The sequence below is a fragment of the Dermacentor variabilis genome, chromosome 6 (genome assembly GCF_050947875.1).
Source record: "Dermacentor variabilis isolate Ectoservices chromosome 6, ASM5094787v1, whole genome shotgun sequence".
In the NCBI taxonomy this organism is placed as follows: Eukaryota; Metazoa; Arthropoda; class Arachnida; order Ixodida; family Ixodidae; genus Dermacentor; species Dermacentor variabilis.
The window spans coordinates 13,853,642-13,876,685 of NC_134573.1; positions in this window are offsets into that span (position 1 = coordinate 13,853,642).

The window sequence follows — 23,044 nt, forward strand, 5'->3', positions numbered from 1 at the left end:
TGCTGCTGCGCAACTGAGAACGCCCCGTTTGATATGCTTTTTCTGTTGAGACATCTAGCGTAGGTGTTCGAGAAGCACATGCGACACAGCGCTATATTCTGCTGAATCTCTACAGCGCTGAAACATGGAATTCGTACTTGAAAGTGCCTGAAACTCAGCTTGCTGGTATTGATCCATGGCTTAAACATACAGCGCCAGAAAAACACGGGACAAGAAAGACCAGACAGGACGAGTGCTGACTAACAACACGTCAATTTATTTTGCTCGCACTAAAATATGCGCCCGGGAGAAATGAGGCTAAGCCGCCAGAGAACAACCTCCCTCGCCTCAGCCCCGCAGGAGAATCGCTCGCACGGGCGAAATTGAGCGCCGGCTCGCCCTCTTTCACTCGCCCGTGCGGCGACCATTTTATCGCCCCTAGACTTAATGCGGAACGTGAGGGCTACGCCTGCGTCGATGGCAGAAATGCGCCTGGAGTGTCCTATAATTGCCATCGCAATAAAATGCGAGAATGAAAAACATGCACATTGGCTGCAAACATCAAGCAGGGCAGGCGGCTATGTGTCACCGCCACGTTACAAAGGGGGCCGCCAATAAGTCGGCATTTGCGTCGTCGCCTAGCCTATGGGCGGCGGCCAGGTGCGTAGGCGTGCCCACCGGCGTAGTTCACTGCTTCTCCGAGGCAGGGGGAGTGGCGCTGTGGTCCGAGGGCTGTCGCAAAACGTGTGTCGGCTGCTACACTGAGCCTTGCTATTCTTATTATGCACCTGTCATATAGAAAATAATTGCTTTTCCCAGCAGAACCCGAAATAAAATTATGAAATTATGTTTAGAGAGAGCATAAATGTGCGAGGTTTCGTGCTGCATTGAGGAATCTTCAAAAGCGGTCATTTATATCGTCTGACAACACGCACACTGCGCGGTGCACTGCGCTCACAGTCACGATAGTTCTCCTACAATTCACATAGACATTTCAGGAGCTTTGGGTGATGTTTATAACCCTACTCGCGACGTGAGAGCGATCCTCGCACTGGACCTCTCCAAGGCCTTCGACAGGGTCGCGCATAAACACATACTGACGGAGATTTCATCTCTCAACCTGGGCCAGCGGTTTCATGATTACACCAGATCTTTCCTCGCGGATCGCAAGGCACGCCTGCGATTAGGCATGGTCACAGGAGGACCGTACGAACAAGGCACCTTCGGCACCCCACAGGGCTCGGTCCTGTCCCCACTCTTATTTAATATAGCCACGCACAAGCTCTCCACTCGCCTCGCTGCAATCCCAAACGTTGGTCACGCCATTTATGCGGATGATATCACGATCTGGGCGCCGGGCGGATCGCTAGCCATGCTCGAACACTCGTTACAAAGTGCGTTGGAGGCTACTGAAGACTTTCTTTCAAACACGGGCCTTGAACTCTCCCCCGCTAAATCAGAGCTATTGTTATACCGCAAGTCCAGACGGGGGGTCAGAAACCTTGCGCCTCTGGAAACTCTGCCGATAGAAATTCGAGCTAAAAATGGGCATCCTATACCGAGGATGGACTCGGTCAAAATTCTAGGTCTCCTCATATATGCCAAGGGCTGTAACTCGACGGCCCTCAACAGGCTCACCGGACAGGCTAGTAATGTCCTAAGACTGGTAGCCCGCGTCTCAAATCGAAGAGGCGGTCTCAAATAGGAAAATTTGCTCAGAGCTTATCAAGCATTTTTCCTGAGCCATGTTATCTACATCGCGCAGTGCCTTAATTGGGGTAAAGCGGAAAAGGCCAAGCTCGACTCCCTAATCAGCACCGGCCTCAAGCGCGTGCTCGGCCTTCCGCTGCTGGAGCTAGGACTCCACAACACCATCGATGAGCTAATAGAAGCTCACGCAGCGGGTCAAATAAAGAGACTTTCATCCACTAAGCCACGGATCAAAATTTTAGAAGACGCGGGAATCCAACCAAGACATGAACCGGCGACCAAAGTTAGCTTGACCCGGGAAACCAGAACTCGCATCATGGTTGAGCCCGTTCCGCGAAACATCCACCCAGTGCATAACCAGGGTAGGAGATTAGCGAGAGCCAAGTCCATCCTTAAAAAGATAAATCAGCAGAAACTAGGTGCCCTCTTTGTCGATGCTGCCAGATATGACAGTGGGGATAAGTTCGCTGTCTCGGTAGTAGACATGGCAGGCAACCTGGTCAATGCAGCCTCTGTTTATACGAAGTTTGCCCATGTGGCGGAGAAAGCGGCGATCGCTCTGGCCTTTAACAGCTCAAAAGTTCCCGCTATCATCTTCTCGGACTCGCGCACAGCGGTTAGATCCTTCTCGTCCGCTCTCGTATCTGAACAGGCGAACAGTATTTTGCTTAAAGCACTTGAAAGGACTAGGGAAAGCAGCGAAGGAGGATACCACATCTCGTGGTTCCCAGCTCATTCAGATAGCTCAATTAACCCGCTTGTATGTAATCCTAACGAGGAGGCCCACCGGAGAGCGCGCGATTTCACGTACCGCGCTGTCGCGGGTAGCCAGGCTTGCAACGAGGTCAACATCCACAAAGATCCATTATGTACTTTCCACGAAATTGTTTCCCATGATCTACTGGCCAGGAGGACATTTCCACCCCTCACCCTAAACTGAACAAACCTCAGGCTAGCACACTCGGACTTCTGCAAACCCGTTCGTATCCCACTCCTCGGTCTCTTAACAGGATAGATCCTGCCCACTCACAGTCATGCCCCAAATGTGGTCATGACTCATGCTCTGACTACCTCACACGCTACTGCGAGACGGCGGCCGTGCCCTCCGCAACTGCCACTGGCGTTTCAACGTTCCTGCTGCAATATGTGATCCTGCGACATGGTCCGCCCCGCGTGATCATCAGCGACCGTGGACGACAATTCACAGCGGACATCGTAGAGGAGCTGCTTCGTTTGTGTGATTCCCACTTGCGTCACTCGACACCTTACCATCCACAAACGAATGGGCTTAAGAGCGTACCAACCGAACAATTGTAAACATGCTGTCTATGTACGTTTCATCCGACCACAAGAACTGGGATGACGTACTGCCTTTTATCACGTACGCGTTCAACACCGCCAAGCACGAGACCACCGGCTATAGCCCTTTCTTCCTGCTGTACGCACGGCCACCCGGGTACACAATCGACACTGTTTTCCCCTTCTGCAGTCACGAAAATCCCACTGTCGCCGAGACTCTCTGCCTCGCCGAAGAAGCTCGTCGTATTGCTTGTTTGCGCACTTTGGCATCGCAGGACAGATCAAAAGAACGCTACGATATTCACCACCATCCAGTAACCTATCGCCCTGGTGATTTAGTCTGGCTGTGGACTCCAGTACAGAAAGGCTGGTTATGCCAAAAGCTTTTGGCCACCTACGATGGACCGTTTGTGATTATTAACAGACTCACGGAAGTCACGTATAACATAGCTCGCCTCACGACGAGTGGTAGAAAAGCTGCCAAGACACAAGTGGTCCATGTCGCCCGCTTGAAGTTGTTCACGTCAAGACACATGGATTGACTCGCCAGGCGGGCTTCGTCTGCGACGAGAGGAATGTTGCGCATGAAGAAAACGAAGACCAGTGAACGTGCTTGCGGCCCCGAGTGGAAGAAGAAAGAAGAGAACGACGCTCAGTTGAGAAACCAGCTGACCGCTCTTGCGCTCACCTTCGCGACTTAAAGTAAATGGTCCCCTTGATCCGTAAGGGTTATAAACGGTCTCCTTCGCGCGTAACAATACGATAAATACGAAGAAACCCAGACCAAAGCTGCAGATGAAGCTTAGATGAAGGTCTCCTTCCTTTTGAGCACCATGGCTACACTTTTTTGTAGCAGAGCGCGTGCGGCGAAGTGGGAGGAACCGCAGCAGACGACACGCAACTCCGCCTCTGGCACTGATTGCGCTTGCGCCGCGATACTTCTTGCGGCGCCCGCTTGGTGGCCCGAGGAGCGCGGCCACGCGCGCGGTGTTGCCTCTAACAATGGCCGCGCCTGACCAACTGCCGGTCACCTTAGCGTGTCACGGACTTATGACCGCGTTCGTCGGCGCTTCTTTGGGCCTGGTCTATATCGTGACGTCTGCCGTTATGTCGCTGCGTGTGACCTTCGTCAACGACGAAAAAAGCCGACCACACTCCCTGCTGGTCGCCTTCAACCACTTGACGTATCATCAGAACCATTCTTCCGGGTAGGTGTTGATCTTTTAGGCCCTTTTCCTGCGTCTGCAAGTGCATTGCTGTAGCAACAGACTACGCCAACCGATATGCAATCACACGGGTTCTTTCGACATGCTGTGCAACCGATGTCGCCGACTTCCTTCTAGAGAACGTCATCCTTCACCACGGCGCCCCTCGACAGCTCCTCACCGACCGAGGCCGCTACTTTCTTTCGAAAGTTGTCGATGACATTCTTTACTCATGCGCGACTAAACACAATCTTGCTACTGCTTAGCATCCAAAACGAACGGTCTAACCGAGCGTCTTAAACGCACCCTTACGGACATCCTGTGCATGTATGTCTCCGATGACCATCACGACTGGGACGTTGCGCTGCCGCTCGTTACTTTCGCTATAATTCGTCTCGCTATGATACCGCAGGCTTCTGTCCATTCTTCCTCTTGTTTGGCCGCGACCCTACGCTACCTTTAGACACCGCACTAGTCTGAATTCCACATCCGAGTACGCCCGCGAAGTCATACTCAAAGCACAAGAAGCACGCCATATTGCCCGACGTCGACTTGTCGAGTCGCAGGACAATCAGCGGGCTTATATGACGCCCGCCATCGTGACTTCCATTACACACCGGGCACCCTGGTTCTCCTTTCGTCACCGTCGCGACGCGTTGGCCTCTCGGAGAAGTTACTTTCACGCTACTCTGGTCCTTGCCGTGTCTTGCGTCAAGTAACTGACGTCCCGAACGAAATCGCCCCTCTTGAGCCAACCGTGGCTCAGCATCGCTCCGATGTGGTCCACGTCGCGCAGCTGAAGTTGTATCACTTGCCCTCCTCCTAACCAGCACCGAGTCAGTGCTTCAGCCGCCGGGGCTCATGTGACGCGCTGACGAACAAGATGTTTTTAACTTGGTCCGAAGAAGACGACGTTATGGACTTCACGCGCTGTCTACCATCTTGTCAGCGGCTACAATTATTGTAAATCTCCTGTAAATATACGTCTGCCTGTTTTTAACCTCGTAACAATATCATGAGCAATCTTGAAGATATATAAAAGAAGCGGAACAATTCTATACTGACCTGCACAATACCCAGAGAAGTCAGGATACCTCCATTAGAAACAGTAATGAACAGGATACAGAAACTGCTCCTATAACTAGCGATGGGGTCACAAGGGCCTTGCAAGAAATGAAACGAGGAAGAGCGGCTGGAGAAGATGCAATGACAGTCGATTTAATCAAAGATGGGGCAGATGTAAGGCTTGGAAAAGTGGCGGCTCTTTATACGAAGTGTCTATGCACAGCAAGGGTCCCAGAGAACAGGAAGACTATAAATATTATTCTAATCCAGAAAAAGGCAGACGTTAAAGAATTGAAAAAGTATAGGCCCATTAGCTTACTCCCAGTATTATAAAAAAAATTTACCAAAATAATCTCCAATAGAATAAGGGCAACACTGGACTTTAGACAACCAAGGGAACAGGCTGGCTTCAGGAAGGGATACTCTACAATGGATCCCATCCATGTCATTAATCAAGTTATGGAGAAATCCGCAGAGTAAAATAAGCCTCTCTATATGGCTTTCATAGATTACGAAAAGACATTTGATTTAGTTGAGAGACTAGCAGTCATAGCGGCATTACGTAATCAAGGAGTACAGAACGCTTACGTAAATACCATGGAAAATATCTATAGAGCTACCTTAATTCTACAAAAGCAGGAAAATACCTATAAAGAAGGGCCAGACAGGGAGACACAATCTCTCCAATGCTATTCTCTGCGTGCTTAGAAGTATTCAAGCTATTAAACTGGGAAGGTTTAAGAGCAAAGATCGACGGCAAATATCTCAGCAACCTTCGGTTTGCCGATGACATTGCTCTATTCAGCAACAATGCCGACAAGTTACAGCAAATGATTGAGGACCTTAACAGTGAGAGTGTAAGAGTAGGGTTGAAGAATATTATGCAGAAGACAAGGATAATTATAAATAGCCGAGCAAAGCAACAAGAGTTCAGGATTGATTGTCAGTCGGCCTCTAGAGTCTGTGAAGGAGTACGTTTAGCTATGTCAATTAATTACAGGGAACCCTGATCAGGAGAAGGAAATTCAGTGAAGAATAAAAATGGGTTGGATCGCATGCGGCAGACATTACCAGCTCCTGACTGCAAGCTTACCATTATTATTGAAAATAAAGGTGTACAATCAGTGCGTCTTACCAGTGGTGACGTATGGGGCAGAGACTTGGAGACTGACAAAGAAGCTTGAGAACAAGTTAAGGACCGCGCAAAGAGCGATGCAACGAAGATTGCTAGGCATAACGTTAAGAGACAGCAAGAGAGCGGTTTGGATCAGAGAACGAACGGGTATAGGCGATATTCTAATTGATATCAAGAGAAAAAAATGGAGATGGGCAGGTTGTGTAATGCCCCGGTTATATAACTGCTGGACAATTAGGGTTACAAAATGGGTACTAAGAGAAGGAAAACGCAATCGATGACGACAGAGGACTAGGTGGAGCGATGAAATTACGAAATTCGCGGGCGCTAGTTCAGATCGGTTGGCGCAGGACAGGAATAATTGAAGGCCGCAGGGAGAGCCTTCGTCCTGCAGTGGACATAAAAAAAAGCCGATGATGGTGATGATGATGATGATTATGAACATTATTGTAACTACTTTCGTTACTTTTTGGGGTACTTTTCAAGCGCAATGGGCGCGCCTGGCGCTGTGACGCGGCTTCTCTACTGTCAATGTTTTCCTTTGGCCCTGGGGAGCCAACACACTCCCATATTATATGGTCTAGGGTACCTTTTTGCTTGCAAATTTTGCAGAGGACGTCGTTATAGTCCCTCGTTTGTGTTAAATAGATCTAATGTGGTGATGTATAATTGTTTCCCTGGAGGCGTCGCCAAATGCGAGCGTCCTCCAGAGAGACAGACCGATGCGGAGGCGGAAAGATTCTTCTTCCGGCTTTGTAATGATCGACAATTTCCTTGTACGTGATGATGCTATCTTTTATCCCTGGAACTGGCTGCTCTAGAGTTGCCCAGTGGTAGAGTGCTCGGGCGAGCTGGTGTGCGGCTTCGTTGCCTGGGACTTCTTCATGGGCCAGTACCCAAATAAATGTTATGTCCCTCCTGGGAGGTTTCTTGATTAGAATGTGGAGGGATTCTTCCGATATTCTCCCTTTGTTAAAATTTCGGATAGCTAATTTATTATCGCATAATATTACTCCCGCTTTTGTACCTGCACAAGCGAGCGCTACTGCAACCTCCTCGACTGTACGGGCGTCCCTCGTGCACGTGGAGCACACTATTTTAACGCTCCCGTCGCCATCAACCACCGTCGATACCGCAGCCCCGTCTCTGCCGTAAGCGGCGTCCACGTACGCTACTTTATGCGCCGGTGTGTTTTTAAGTTTATTTACTAGAGCCTTAGCCCTGTGAGCTCTCCTCTCTTTGTTGTAGATAGGATGCATATATTTAGGTAGGGGGCGATTCGGAAGCGTTTACGCACGTCCAACGGAATGTCATTTTTGTCAGTCGGGGCACCTCTGTCGCATTGGACTCCTACCAATTCCATGATTTTTCTCCCTGTTTTAGACTGGCCTAATCTTTCCAACTGAGACACTCGTACTGCCTCAGTTAACTCAATTAGCGTGTTGTGAACCCCCACTTTGAGGAGGAGGTCTGTCGAGGTCGAGTCTGGGAGCCCTAGGGCTCTCTTAACTCTCTTCCTAATGATCGCATCTATTTTCTCCTTTTCTTCTCGTTTAAACACAAGATACGGTGTGGCATACGCTATACGGCTGGTAATGAAGGCTTGCATGAGGCTGTTCTCTTTGAGGCCCCTGCCTTTTGGTGAAATTCTCCTGAAGATCCCCGTGACCTACGCTGCCTATCCTTCTAGCTTTTTGATTGTCGTGAGGTTCCATCCATTTCTCTGGATATACATGCCCAGAATTCTGATTTCCTCCACCTTGGGAACCTCATTTCTGTTTACGATAACATTGATGTGTCTGCTGCTCCCAGCGTGTCCCCTTTGATGTTTTGGCTCAATGATTAACAGCTCCGATTTCTGTGGCGAGCACGCCAAGCCTCTGCCGGCCGCATAGTCTTCCACCATATTCGCCGCTATCTGTAGTTTAAGTTCGATGGCTGCGTCAATCCCACTGTTAACCCAGATGTTGATATTGCTACGGGATAGTATTTCCAATGACGAAGAGCCGAGCAGTAAGAAGACGACGACGACGATTAGAAGCTTGCGCGGGCTGTTGCCTCTTGGCCAAGCGCAGCGTATTTTCTTGCAAATATACTTGTACATAGCTTTTCGTCTGCGTCTTCCTACGTAACATATCTGGTGGAGGTGGACGTTTCCTGTACCTCCTCACGGAGCTTCCCAGTGGACGGTACGTCGAGCCTTCCTTCATGGCTCCCGGCGACGACAACCCGACCCCGCCGGCTCCGACACCTGCTGCCACCTCGACGACCTACATTACTCTCCCCGCTCCCCGTGATCCTGACGTATTCTTGGGCAAAGATAGGGAAGACGTCGATGACTGGATCAGCCTGTATGAACACGTCAGCCGCAATAACCGTTGGGACCCTACTATTATGCTCGCCAACGTAGTCTTTTACCTCGGCGGCACACCTAGAGTTTGGTATCGCACGCACGAAGATGAGCTCACCAGTTGGGATTCACTTAAGACACAGCTTCGAGACTTGTTCGGCAACCCCTACGGTCACCAAGTTGCCGTGCAGAAGGCGCTTTCCGGCCGTGTGCAGACGTCAACAGAGCCCTATGTCACATACATTCAGGACGTCATGGCTCTGTGCCGCAAAGTTGACACCCACATGACTGAGTCCGACAAGGTTGTCCACATCCTCAAAGGCATTGCCGATGACGCCTTCAACTTGCTCGTTTGCAACAACGTAGCGACGGTGGATGCTGTTATAAAAGAGTGCCGCCGCCTGGAACTCGCTAAAAGCCGACGTATTGACCAGCATTTTGCCCGTCTGCCCAACACCCCAGCGACATCTTCCTGTGCCGACACTCCTCGTCCCAACAACACTGCCGATGTTACCAGGATCGTCCGGCGTGAGATCGAGGCCGCCTATCCGGCTGCCTTCGACTCCAGTCCCACCAACACATCTGCAGTCACGGTCTCACTGATCCAGGCAGTTGTCCGCCAAGAGTTCAAAAACATAGGTCTTCACACCATCTGCTCGGCCCATCGTCCTGATACCCGCCCGGCTTCTTCGATTCCGCCCCGTCCCGCATCTTCTTACCCACCACGTTTCCGCAACCCATCTGAATGGCGCACTGCTGACGACAAGCCCATTTGTTTCCACTGCCATCGAATCGGGCACATTTCTCGGCACTGTCGCAGTCGCTGGAGTTCCCCGACAGGCCTACTTATACTGCCTACTCTTGCCCCCCAGGTGGCCCTTCTCGTCCCTATGCCGCACGCTCCGATACCGCCGCCGCTGATTCTCCTGCACCGAACCGCTCCTATTCTCGTTCGCCTTCGCCCCAACGACGACAATCTCGCTCTCCCCAGCCCCGTCGCTCCTATTCGCCGACTCCCTTCGGACGCCGCTCCCAGCTGGAAAACTAGACGATGTAGCACCTCGAGGTGACGCTGCATTGCTCCCTACGCCGCCAAATCCTCTACTGGCGTTGCCCACTCATCTGAACCTTCTTGACGTGCAAGTCGGCGGTGTTTCTGTGTATGCACTCATAGACACTGGGGCGCATTTGTCTGTAATGAGCGCTGACCTTCGTAACCGGCTCAAGAAAATTATCACGCCCGCCACGACGCCTGTTGTCCGTGTCGCCGACGGCGGAACAGCCCCGTAATTGGTATGTGTACCGCCCGCGTATCCTTCGCCGATCGCTCAACAATCGTCCTATTCACAGTCATCGCTCACTGTCCCCACGACATCATCCTCGGCTTAGACTTCCTCTCCGCACATTCTGCTCTCATCGATTGCCCCCCAGTACTCTGCGCCTCGACCTGCCTGTTCTGGATCCCGCTGAACAACACCCTACTCGCCTCAGTTCCGTCGACTTCGTTCGCTTGCCACCTTCGGCACTGACTTACGTTGACTTCGTGTCATCCCCTGCAGTTCCCGACGGTCACTACATCGCGGTTCCTATGCAAGACGTCCTCCTTACTCATGGGATCACAGTACCTCATACAGTTTTATCTATTACGGCGAATTTCGTCTGCCTGCCAGTGGTCAATTTTGGCTTGACGACACAAGTGCTGCCACGCGGGATGTCTCTGGCCCAACTTTGCTCATTCGAGGATCACTCTGTAGCATCAATTTCAGTAGACGACAATTCAGCCGATCCTCCTCTACCGTCGCAGTCGGCACTTGTACCATCGCCAACTTACAGAAAATAATTGCACCCGACATGCCTTCCGAGCACGCTCGTGCGCTCTACCGCGTTCTGATTTCCTACCAAGATATTTTTGACTTTAACGATCGTCCATTGGCCCAAACAACAGCTGTCAAACATCGCATTAATACCGGCGATGCCCCTCATATTCATCGCCGCCCGTATCGAGTATCACCGGCTGAGCGTCAAGTTATTCACACCGAAGTTTGCAAAATCCTTGCCAAGAACATTATTGAACCGTCATGTAGTCCATGAGCGTCACCTGTTGTGCTGGTAAAAAAGAAGGATGGCTCATGTCGCTTTTGCGCGGATTATCGGCACCTTAACAGGCTTACCAAAAAGGACTTGTATCCCCTACCTCGGATTGATGACGCCCTTGACTGCCTCCACGGTGCTCGCTACTTCTCCTCTATTGACCTTCGCTCCGCCTATTGGCAGACTGCCGTGGACGATCTCGACCGCGAGAAGACTGCCTTTGTAACACCCGACGGTCTTTATCAATTCAAAGTGATGCCGTTTGGTCTATGTAACGCTCCTGCCACTTTTGAACGCATGATGGACTCCCTTCTTCACGGTTTCAAATGGTCCACGTGCCTGTGCTACTTGGATGACGTTATAGTATTTTCCCCAACATTCGCTACGCACCTCGAGCGCCTCTCAGCAGTCCTGGACGTTTTTCGGCGAGCCGGTCTGCTACTCAACGCATCGAAGTGCCAATTCGGCCGTCGCAAGATTACCGTCCTTGGACATCTCGTTGACGCGAACGGAGTGCAACCGGACCCAGGAAAGATTCATGCTTTTACGCACTTCCCTCTTCCAAAGTGTGTCAAGGATGTGCGCAGCTTCATCGGCCTTTGCTCGTACTTCCTCCGTTTCGTGAAAAATTTCGTGGCCATAGCACGACCACTAACCGAGCTTTTGGAAAAAGACGCCCCTTACCAGTGGGGCTTTAACGAGGTCTCTGCATTCTCGCTTCTAATCGACCTTCTCACAACGCCTCCCGTTCTGGCCCATTTCGATCCTTCTGCGCCTACCGAAGTCCGTACTGATGCCTGCGGTCATGGAATTGGCGCAGTACTGGCACAACGCCAGCGTGGCCACGACCGTGTTATCGCTTACGCCAGCAGGCTCCTCTCGCCCGCGGAGCACAACTATTCCATCACTGAGCGTGAGTGTCTGGCCCTAGTTTGTGCGGTTGCGAAGTTCCGCCCATACTTATATGGCCGACCCTTTCCGTTGTCACAGACCATCAAGTGCTTTGCTGGTTATACTCATTGAAAGACCCTACAGGAAGACTTGGTCGCTGGGCCTTACGCCTCCAAGAATATTCGTTCTCTGTCACCTACAAATTTTGCCGACTACACAATGACGCTGACTGCCTGACTCGCTACCCGGTAGACGAGCCTGACGACGCCGACAGTAGTACCGCCGACGGCATTTTCTCTGTGTCTGCCTTCGCTAACATCGCCGATGAGCAGTACCGAGACCTATCGCTGCGAGTACTCATCGAGCGTCTGCGCTCTACACCTACCGATGCATCCGTTCGCCGATATGTCATCCAGGGCGGCATTCTGTACCGAAGGAACTTCCTCCCTGATGGCCCTGATCTTCTTTTTGTCGTGCGAAAACATCTACGAGAGACTGTGCTCTTTGAGATGCATGACGCACCCACTGCAGGACATCTTGCGGTAACCTGCACGTACGACCGCGTCCGCCGCCGCTTCTATTGGCGTGGTCTCACTCGCTCCGTCCGACGCTATGTTGCTGCCTGTGATCCCTGCTAGCGTCGGAAAACACCTCAGGTGCTACCTTCCGGTCATCTCCAGCCAATGACCGTCCCTGTGGAACCATTCTTTCGTGTTGGATTAGACCTCCTCGGTCCCTTTCCCACGTCATCCTCTGGGAACAAATGGGTAGCCGTCGCAACTGATTACGCCACCCGATACGCTATCACACGGGCTCTCCCTACCATTTGCGCCACTGACGTCGCGGACTTTCTCTTGCGTGACATTATCTTAGTGCATGGCGACCCGCGACAACTGCTTACTGACCGTGGTCGTAACTTCCTCTCGAAAGTTATCGCCGACATTGTGCATTCCTGCTCTATTCAACACAAGCTGACTGCCTCATGCCATCCTCAAACCAATGGCCTGACAGAGCGGTTAAACCGTACTCTTACCGACATGCTGTCCAAGTACGTTTCGAAGGACCACCACGACTGGGACGTTGCCCTTCCTTACGTCACATTTGCTTATAATTCTTCCTGGCACGACACCGCCGGATTTTCTCCATTTTATCTATTGTACGGTCGCGAACCGACCTTGCCCCTTGACACGGTACTTCCTCCTGCTGCGATCTCAACAACCGAGTATGCGCGCGGCGCCATCGCCCTCGCCGACCATGCACGCCAGCTTGCCCGTGCTCGACTGACGGTCTCGCAAATCACGCAGCAGCGTCAGTACAACGCCCGCCACCGTGACGTACAGTTTTTGCCTGGGGCACTCGTGCTCGTGTGGTCGCCCTCTCGTCACGTCGGACTTTCAGAAAAGCTCCTTTCGCGATACACAGGGCCCTACTGCGTGCTGCGCCAGGTGACGCCTGTGACGTACGAAATTGCTCCTGTGAGCTCAAACTCATCATCTACTCTGGCATCTAGTGATGTCGTGCACGTCAGTAGGCTCAAGACCTACTACACTGCTTCAGACTCCGGCCTTTAGTGGCTCCGGGGCGGCGCTTTTGCCGCCGGGGGTAGTGCTACGGGATAGTATTTCCAATGACGAAGAGCCGAGCAGTAAGAAGGCGACGACGACGATTAGAAGCTAGCGCGGGCTGTTGACTCTTGGCCAAGCGCAGCGTATTTTCTTGTAAATATACTTGTACATAGCTTTTCGTCTGCGTCTTCCTACGTAACAATATCATCCGCATACATGCTAAATTTAATCGATTTAATCTTATTGAGTTCCGCCGGGAGACCCCTCATCGCTATGTTGAATAGGAAGGGTGAAAGCACCGATCCTTGCGGGGTCCCCTTGCTCCCAAGTGTGATGGGAGGGGAATTTACATCCCGAAATTTTATATTCGCCTCCATCTGTGACAGAAAATCTTTGACGTATGCAATACCCTGTGTCCCACACCTACCTCTTCGAGGCCTACCAAGATAGCCTGATGGCTAACGCTATCAAATGCCTTGGTGAGGTCGAGGCCTAGGATCGCCCTGGTGTCAGTTGAGCCGTATCGGTCTAGGATATCATGCTTAAGTCTGAGCATGACATCTTGTGTACGGAGCCTTGGCCTGAATCCAACCATTTCATGCGGCCAGAGATCATTCTCCTCCATTTACCTGGTCAGTCTCGTTTGAACAACATGCTCCATTAATTTCCCTACACACGCAGTGAGGGAGATTGGTCGCATTTTGTTCAAGCGGGGTACTTTGCCTAGTTTGGGAATAAAGACTACGTCTGCCTGTTTCCATGTTTTGGGGAGTTCTCCTTTCTCCCACACCTGGTTCATGAATTTGGTTAACGCAATGATAGACTCATCGCCTAGATTCCTGAGAGCTGTATTTGTTATCCCATCCGAACCGGGGGCCGATCTCTTTCTGTTGTTATTAATCTCTGCTCTAACCTCTGTCGTGTTGATGGGGGCATCGAGATCTGGATTGGGAGGTCTTTCGTAGTCCTTAAACACCTGCCTCTCTGCTTTTCCAAGATATGTTTCTTGGAGCTCGCTAATCAGTTGTGCCAACAAAGCCATGCCTCGCTATCACCTGGTTTGTACTAGCTTGCATTTTTTATTTACTAGGGTCGATTAGATGTCTGAGAAGGCTCCAGGTTTTGGAGAGACTCATATTGGCTTCCATCTCATCGCACTTGCTGTACCAATTCTGCTCGTTGAGCTTAATCGCATATGTTTCTATTTCTTTGTTGAGTCTGGCTAGTTCGCGCTGGATATTCCTGTTCCATCATTGTGCCTTGAGTCTTTTCTCCAGGTTACTCTTTCTGCTCCACATGTTCAACGGTTTGCTGTCTAGTGCTGGGGGCGCGTCCTCATTCTCTACAGCTGTAGTCGCTACCCCTATGCGCGTTTAAGGAAGTGTGTCCACTCGTCGATATTGTAGATATCGTCCAGCAGTGACGCCTCCTTTCTGATCTCTCTGAATTTATCGCACTCCGTTAATTTCGGTTGTTTGATGACGCAAGTTCTGACCCCTTTTCCTAGCGTGAACGAAATAATAAAGTGGTTGCTGCCTAGATTTTGTCCTGTGCTTTTCCATGTCACTGTTCCCGCCATATGGCTTATCGTGAGGTCGGATGCTGTGTCCCTGGTTATACTGTTGCCTAGCTGTGTGCGTAGAGTCGCATGAGTCAGTATGTAGAGTAAGCCCTAGCGTTTGTATATCTTCCCATATTCGTCTACCTTTGGGGTCCCTGTATGTAAATCGCCATTTCTTGTGAGCCGCGTTGAAGTCTCCCATATTGATGAGAGGTCTCCCATCTGCGGCTTTGAGTGCTTTGCGAAATAAAGTAATGAATCTAATTTTCTTTTGCTTGGGCGTGCTGTACACATTCAGTAGGAATATGCTGTCTATTTTTCTTCCCTGTGATAATCTCAACGAGAACAGCCTCTGCCTCGCTGGGGGAGACATCATGGACAATGGTTGCAATGTTTCGCTTTACGCAGGTGGCGACTCGGCATTTATCCCCCTTGCCGCTGTCAAAGCTTTGGTAACCCGATAATCTTACAGGGGCCTTTCCCGTTTACCGCACGACTATGGCTACGGGTGCTTCCTGTTGCAGCTCGAGGTATCGTTGTAGCAACGCTACAACGGTACCTTTCCAACGGTACGCCTTTCCTCTGGTACCTCCTACAATTTCACTGCCAGAATGTGAAGGCATTTTTCTTAACCTAATTTTTATCCATTTCTACTAAAAATCGCTTCTATTGCGCCGATTTTCTAGCACAGCCTAGCTATTGTGCCTAAGGTATCCATCGACGTGCTTAGGGCGTCTACCTTGCAAGATTGTTGGTTCACTTGCGCCTGTAATAGCGCAATTGCTCCTCCATTCCGTAACTGTTCTGCTTTCATAGTTTCGTTCTCATTGTCCATTTTCATCAGCCACGTTTCAATTTTCTTTTGCCAGCTCGCCAGCGGGTCGGTCTCCCCCGCCTTACGTTTGGAAGGGGGTTGTCTCGTAAAATCAACATTCATATCCTCTTCCTCCTGACCAGATGCAGCTGGCACAGCAGCAGGAGGAGCGATGTGGGTGTTGCATTTTTTGGGAGCCTCTGCAGGTTCATTCTCTGTTTTTAGCGCGCGGAGCTGATTTTGGGTTTCCCTCAGCAATCGTTCTAACCTCATGTTTGCTTTCTTCTACTCCTCTATATCTTTCTTAAGTAAGCTAATCTCATCTTTTTCAGCCTTGGAGCCCTTGCTTAGAAAAGGGCATCTTTTCCGACGGGTCCTTGGGGTCCCTGGGCGGCAGGCCGTGTCCCCGGCCCTGGACAGCAGGCCACTTAGTTGGAGTTTGCTGGTGGCCTCCTCCGGAACACGAATTCGACCTCCTTCCGGGTCTCGAGCTAGATCTCGCTCTCGACTGCTGCCCCGCCTGGTCTTTGGTAGCATCCCTTCCTCGGCCTCGGTGCTCCTCTCTAGGTGCTGAGGTGGTGGCCTGGGGCTTGCCTTGAGTCGGGGCTTCCACCTGGAGCTTCTCTTTTCTATCTTCTCCCATAATGTTTTCTTGATGATGTACGGCATGCGATACATCTCCCGGCACTTGTTGTCGCCTAGGAGGTGGGCTTTCTTGGATATTGGATAGCAAGCATCGAGGCTAGCAGCTTTGATTTGGTTCGGGGTTTTTGGCTCCGCACCTCCGACATCCGACGTCGTCAGGGTTCGGGCAAACATCCGCCCGATGTCCATGTTTTCCGCAGGTGACGCATGACGCATACTTCATATTTTTTCTTGTATAGGTAGCAGCGTGTGGGGAATCATCGGAGGTAAACTTGCATCGGCACTTTCCAGTCTTCAAACAGGATCAATACAGATTTGGATTTCGCCCCAAGTCTTCTGACTCCAATGATCGATGGGTTTTCACTTATTTCTTCTAAGTGCATCAAGGATTTCCTCGTGAGTTGCATCCAGCGGCACGTCGTGGATTACTCCTTTCCCTCCGCTTTCCGGCATGGCAATATACGCCTTCGTCTCGACCATCGATCCACCGACCCAAAGTGCCGTGATCGCAGCGTACTTGCTTGCCCGTGCCGCGTCTAGCGTAGCTATCATGATCGACTGCTGCGTCAGGTTTGGTGATGCTACGTCTTCGTCTGCAGCCTCCGGGTCGACCCCGGCTGCCTGGGCCAGGTGGACGTGCATGCGCAATCTTCCAACTTCCTCCAGGATGCGATTGATACGTCCTTTCGGGCGAATAATAATTTTCTCAGCACCTCCTGGAACCTCCGCGTGCTGCTTCTCGACCGATCTTGCAGCCGGCTTCCTCCCCAGCCGGGGGTTGGGCCTCGTACCGCTCCCCGTCGGCTCGCGCACGGCGGATGCGTCGCTTTGCTCAGGCATGTAACGGCATTTTCTCCGAATAAACCACGTTCCCCCGCTTGAGAGCTCGTCCGGGAGAGCGGCATCGTCCACGGTCTCCACTTCCAGGCTCCTGTTAGCTTGCGAGCGCCGCACGGCCTCGCCTAGGCTTCGGCTCGGCCCCTTCGCGCGTGGAGCTCGGTTAAGCCTAGCGCTCAGCTGACCGAGTTCGAATTTCAAATGTGCGTAAAAGTCGAAAAAGAGGCCTACCGCCAGAAACCCGGTATCCCGATGTTTCTTGTAAGTTCCGTCGATCGCTTGTATGAAGAATTTCCAGGAAAAGTTCGACAGTCCGCCAAAGCATAGAAAAATAGCAGAGCCGACACGAAACACGTCCGCACTTCGTGGTCTTCTTCCCCCGCGCGTCTTGAATGCTAGCTGGTACGCGTCACGCCGGCTGCGCTTTCTTTTTTGCTTCTACTGCTCGACTGCACGTGGTATTCGTGTGAAATCGTTGTTTAGTAAAATTGTTTGTGAACGATCTTTACAAGCCTCCATCGAATATATATGTGCCACGTGCTATTTCATAAAGACGCAAGACGGCTTGTGAAATAAGGAAATGTTTATTTTATTCTACATAAATGATCGTTGCCGGATTTTTGTGCATTCATCCTACTTTGTGGCACCAAGTAGGCAGCAGCAGTTCCAGTATGAAGTGTTGTAATCGCACCGCTGGCACGAGTTGTTGGGAACTCGGCGCTGACGCCCGTTGTTGCACCTGGGTCGCAAGCCCCAAGGGTAGCGTTGGCCTGGCGGCCTGGGGTACAACTGCAAGCATCCGAAGGTCCCGGCAAAGCATGAGTCGACTGGTAACAACAAAACTTGTTTATTCTAACATCGCAAAGAGTTGGCGGTCAGGTCGACCGAAGTAGAGAGACGGGAGAGCACGCTACTCAACAGAAGAAATCGGAGCCTCTTTTTTGGCGTCCGGGGGCAGCTGCTTTTATACTCTCGCAGTTGAGGGCAAGAAGGAACCCCTCTATAGACGAGCACGTGACTGTGCCGCTCGGAAACAATGGGATAAGGTGGCTCATACGTCGTGTCGGCGCCGCTGGGGCACAATGGGAAGAGAAGGTGGACGCATCCGTCGTGTCGGCGCCTGTCAGACCCCCTCGCTTCACAGTTGTTGGGAGCTCCTCTCCCCGGCTGCCGCGCCTCGACAAGCGTGGGCACAAACATGCACATACACACACACACGCACATGAAGACACGTGGCATTGGAACATGCCTGGACGCGCTTGGCGGGGAGGCGTAGCGGCGGCGCCGAACAGGCCAAAATGTCTGCCGCTTTGTTGCAGCCGCGCCGGCTAAACCGCGCGTCGTAGGCGAAACCTAACAGACCGCCCCGCCGGGGGAAGGAGATCCCGATGGTCAGGGGACTGCATCCGCTGTCCGGAGGGATGTCGCTCGATGATGCTCATAACCGAAGTCGGGCGTCCCTCGACGTTTCTTGAGCGCAGCGCACAGAGAAGGCCTCGTTCTCTCGTTCAGGTTCGCACAGGACACTGCAAAGTGACTTCGGGAGAGTTCACATTTTTGTTCTCGTTCCCGGCAAGCGTTAGAACCACGCTGAAACTCAACCGCTCAGTCAGCAAGCACGGCACAACCCTCACTAAGCCCTGCCAGGCTCTTTCCCCTTCTATACCACTGCCTAGTTCCTTACAGTAGTCTAGCAGCACTTAGAACGCGTCCACAAATTGGAAAATTGCACTAGAAAGCATGTCATCACTTTGAAACACTAAACAAAAGCAATATGTTAAAAATCCTGCCTCAGGAAGAAAAACATCAGTAACAAACAATTTTGAGGCTGATTCCTACGTTAGGGGCTTCGACTTAAGCCATCGGCGTTACCGTTGAGACTCCCCTTTTTGTAACGCACCTCAAAGGAATATTGTTGCAAAGCGAGGCTCCAGCGCAGGAGGCGGCCATTTTTGGGAGAGAAGGTCTGCAGCCATTGGAGAGGGCAGTGATCCGTCTCAATGATAAACCTCGAGCCGGCTAGATAGCATGACAATTCCTGAACGGCCCACACGAGACACGCACACTCTTTCTCGGTGGCGCTGTACGCCTGCTCACGACTGGTCAGCTTACGACTAGCATACAGGACGGGGTGTTCTACTTCTCCATTTTCCCGTTGGCACAGTACAACGCCCATGCCTCGCTCACTAGCATCGCACTGAACTACGAACCCTTTTGTGTAGTCTGGCGATCGTAGCACAGGCTGGCTTGTTAGGGCACTCTTTAGGGCGCTAAAAGCTCTTTCCTTTGTCTCGTCCCATACGACTGTTTGGGGCTCTGTTTTTCTTAGAGCATCCGTCAGGGGAGCCGCGATATCAGAGTACCTGGGGATGTACCTCTGATAGTAGCCGGCGACACCTAAGAACGACCGAATATCGGTCTTCGTGCGCGGTTGCGGGAAGTCTCGCACCGCGGCCACCTTTATTTCAGAGGGGCGGCGACGACCCTGACCAATCACGTGACCGAGGTAGACAACCTCGGCCTGTGCTAACTGGCACTTAGGAGCCTTGACTGTCAAGCCCGCTTCGCGCAGGAGGGTTAGCACTGCCCGCAAGTGTGCCATATGCTCAGACCAGGATGCGGAGAATATCGCTACGTCGTCTAAATACGGTAAAGCGAATTCTTGCTGTCCCCGCAACACTTTATCCATGAGGCTTGAAAAACAGTATGGCGCGTTCTTCAAACCAAAACTCAACACTTTAGGACGGAATGTTCCCATTGGTGAAATGAACGCCGCATACCTACTAGCCTCTTCTGTAAGTGGAACCTGCCAATAACCCCTGACAAGATCTAGGGTGGAAATAAACTGAGCGTTACTAACTTTCTCAAGGCGCTCCTCGATGTTAGGGATCGGATAAATTTGATCCTTAGTGATGGAATTAAGCCTGCGGTAGTCGACGCAAGGACGAGGTTCCTTGCCCGGTACCTCAACTAAAATAAAAGGGGAGGTATAATCACTCTCACCTGCCTCAATAACACCGAGCTGTAGCATTTTCTTTACCTCAGCCTCCATAATATCGCTCTGGCGGGGTGACACCCGATACGCCTTGGATCGTACTGGCTCTGGGGAGGTAAGTTCTATATCATGAGTAAGTACAGAAGTCCTACCAGGCCTCTCAGAGAACAGACCTTGAAACTCTTGTAAGAGCTGGTGTAGTTCGGTTTTCTGCTCAGGCGACAGCGGTGCTTTACTGATAAGGTCACTAATGACTTGACCGGTGTCTTCCCTGTTCGTCACTGAGCCTAGTCCCGGAAGCTCGACCGGAAGCTCTTCAGGAACGTTTACCATCATGCACACCACTGCTTCCCTTTGTCTATAAGGTTTGAGCAGATTACAGTGGTAAACTTGCTGTGCTTTCCGCTTTCCTGGCAGACTCACCACGTAGTTAACGTCCGACAGTTTCTGAACAATTCGTGCTGGGCCCTCCCACTGCACGTCTAGTTTGTTGTTTAGCGATGTGCGCAATATCATGACCTCATCGCCCACCTCAAAACGACGGGCCCTGGCTGTCCGATCATAATAAACCTTGGCCCTCTGCTGGGCCTTTGCCATTGCTTCACCTGACAACTCCTGTGCCCTTCTTAAGCGTTCGAGGAGCTTAGGCACGTACTCCACCACGACTGCGTCGTCGCCCCTGCCTTCCCACGATTCTCGAAGCATGCGAAGCGGAGACCGAAGCGAGCGACCGTACACCAGCTCAGCTGGCGAAAACCCCGTAGCCGCACGCGGCGCTGTCCTTAAAGCAAACATCACCCCAGGCAGACACAGCTCCCAGTCAGTTTGATGTTCAAAACACAATGCTCTCAACACGCGCTTCATGACGGAGTGGAGCTTCTCAACGCAATTCGACTGTGGGTGGTACACTGAGCTGTGTAACAGCTTTACCCCACACCTTTCGAGAAAAGTTGTCGTCAAAGCGCTAGTAAACACTGTGCCCTGATCTGATTGGATTTCCGCAGGAAAACCAACTCGCGCAAATATGGACAGTAGTGCATTGACTATCTCAACTGAGCTGAGTTCTTTAAGCGGCACTGCTTCAGGGAACTTTGTCGCTGGGCAGATCACAGTCAAAATGTGTCTGTACCCCGTGGCTGTTACCGGCAGAGGTCCCACTGTATCAATAACGAGCCGTCTAAAAGGCTCCGTAATGATAGGTACCAATCTCAACGGCGCCCTCGATTTGTCCCCTGGTTTGCCCACCCGCTGACGGGTGTCACATGTCCTCACGAAATGGTCTGCGTCCCGAAAACACCCTGGCCAATAGTACTCTTGCAAGAGACGGTCCTTAGTTTTCTTAACTCCTAGGTGTCCGGACCACGAACCCCCGTGCGACAAGCGCAACAGATCCTGACGATAGCATTGAGGCACGATCAGCTGATCGAACTCCACTCCTCTGCGGTCTAGATACTTCCGGTACAGGACCCCACCTCTTTCCACAAAGCGAGCATTTTTCTTGGCGATACCTTCCTTGACAATGCAGCGCACGTTTTCTAGGCTGCCATCCTTCTTTTGCTCGGCTATCAAAGCCGACCGGCTGACTTTTAGCAACCTATTAAGTCCGTCTGACGTAGGCGCGATGAGCAAATCTGCAGATAGTTCTTCTAACTTTCCCGCATCGGGAATTTCCTCTCCAGTATCTGGTGCCTTTAACGTTACAGACTCAATTTTATTCAGTTCAGGCGTGCTCTGAATATCAGCTTGCTGCGCCTCTGACCCTTTTTCATTGTTTGATAACGTCGGCCCCGCAACTACCGCCTTTGCAGCGAGCTCCCGAACCTTCGATCTGGGTAATGCCTGAACGCTAGCCTCACCAAACAAAAGCCCCTTCTCGCGCAGGAGGTGATCGGACCTGTTCGAAAATAGGTACGGGTACTGGGGAGGCAGCATAGATGACACTGCGGCCTCCGTCTCAAGCGCTCCGAAAGGTCCTTCGATAAGCACCTTTGCTACTGGCAGACACACGCTATGAGCTTCCACGGCTTGCTTGATCCATGCACACTCGCCCGTGAACATATGGGGTTCTACGTAAGAGGGGTGAACTACATCCATTGTAGCTGCGGAATCGCGAAGCACTCGGCACTCTTTCCCGTTCACGAGGAGGTCTCGCATGTAAGGCTCGAGAAGCTTCATGTTCTCGTCAGTGCTGCATAATGACAAAAACACAACTTTTGTTTTTGTTTCCGGACACTGCGCCGAAAAGTGACCCGGCTTCTGGCACGTATAACACACGCGCGCTTGCCTCATCTCGAACCGCTTTCTGCGTTCGGCTTCGGCTGCCGCCGTCTCCTTACGTTCTGTCGGACTGCTTTCACTCGCATCCGCACTACGTGTGTCCCCCTTTAATCTCATGGGCGTGAACTTCGGCCTCTCAAACTTCGAGCCAAATTCACCCTTTTGACCGTCCTTAGCTCCGCGAGCCCGACGCGTCACAAACCCCTCGGCTAGCTCAGCGGCTTTAGCCACCGTACAAACGTCTGGCCTATCCAAGACCCAGTACCGCACGTTCTCAGGTAACCGACTATAAAACTGTTCCAGCCCGAAGCACTGCAGAACTTTATCGTGGTCACCAAACGCTTTCTCTTCTTTGAGCCACTCCTGCATGTTTGACATAAGCCTGTACGCAAACTCTGTGTATGACTCACTTCTGCCTTTCTCATTTTCCCGAAACTTCGGACGGAACGCCTCCGCTGACAGCCTGTACTTTTTTAGCAGACTCGATTTCACTTTGTCGAAATCCTCTGCCTCCTCTCTATCCAAGCGAGCGACTACGTCGGCCGCCTCGCCGGGTAACAAAGTGAGCAAGCGCTGTGGCCACGTTTCCCGAGAGAACCCCTGCTTCTCGCACGTTCGCTCAAAG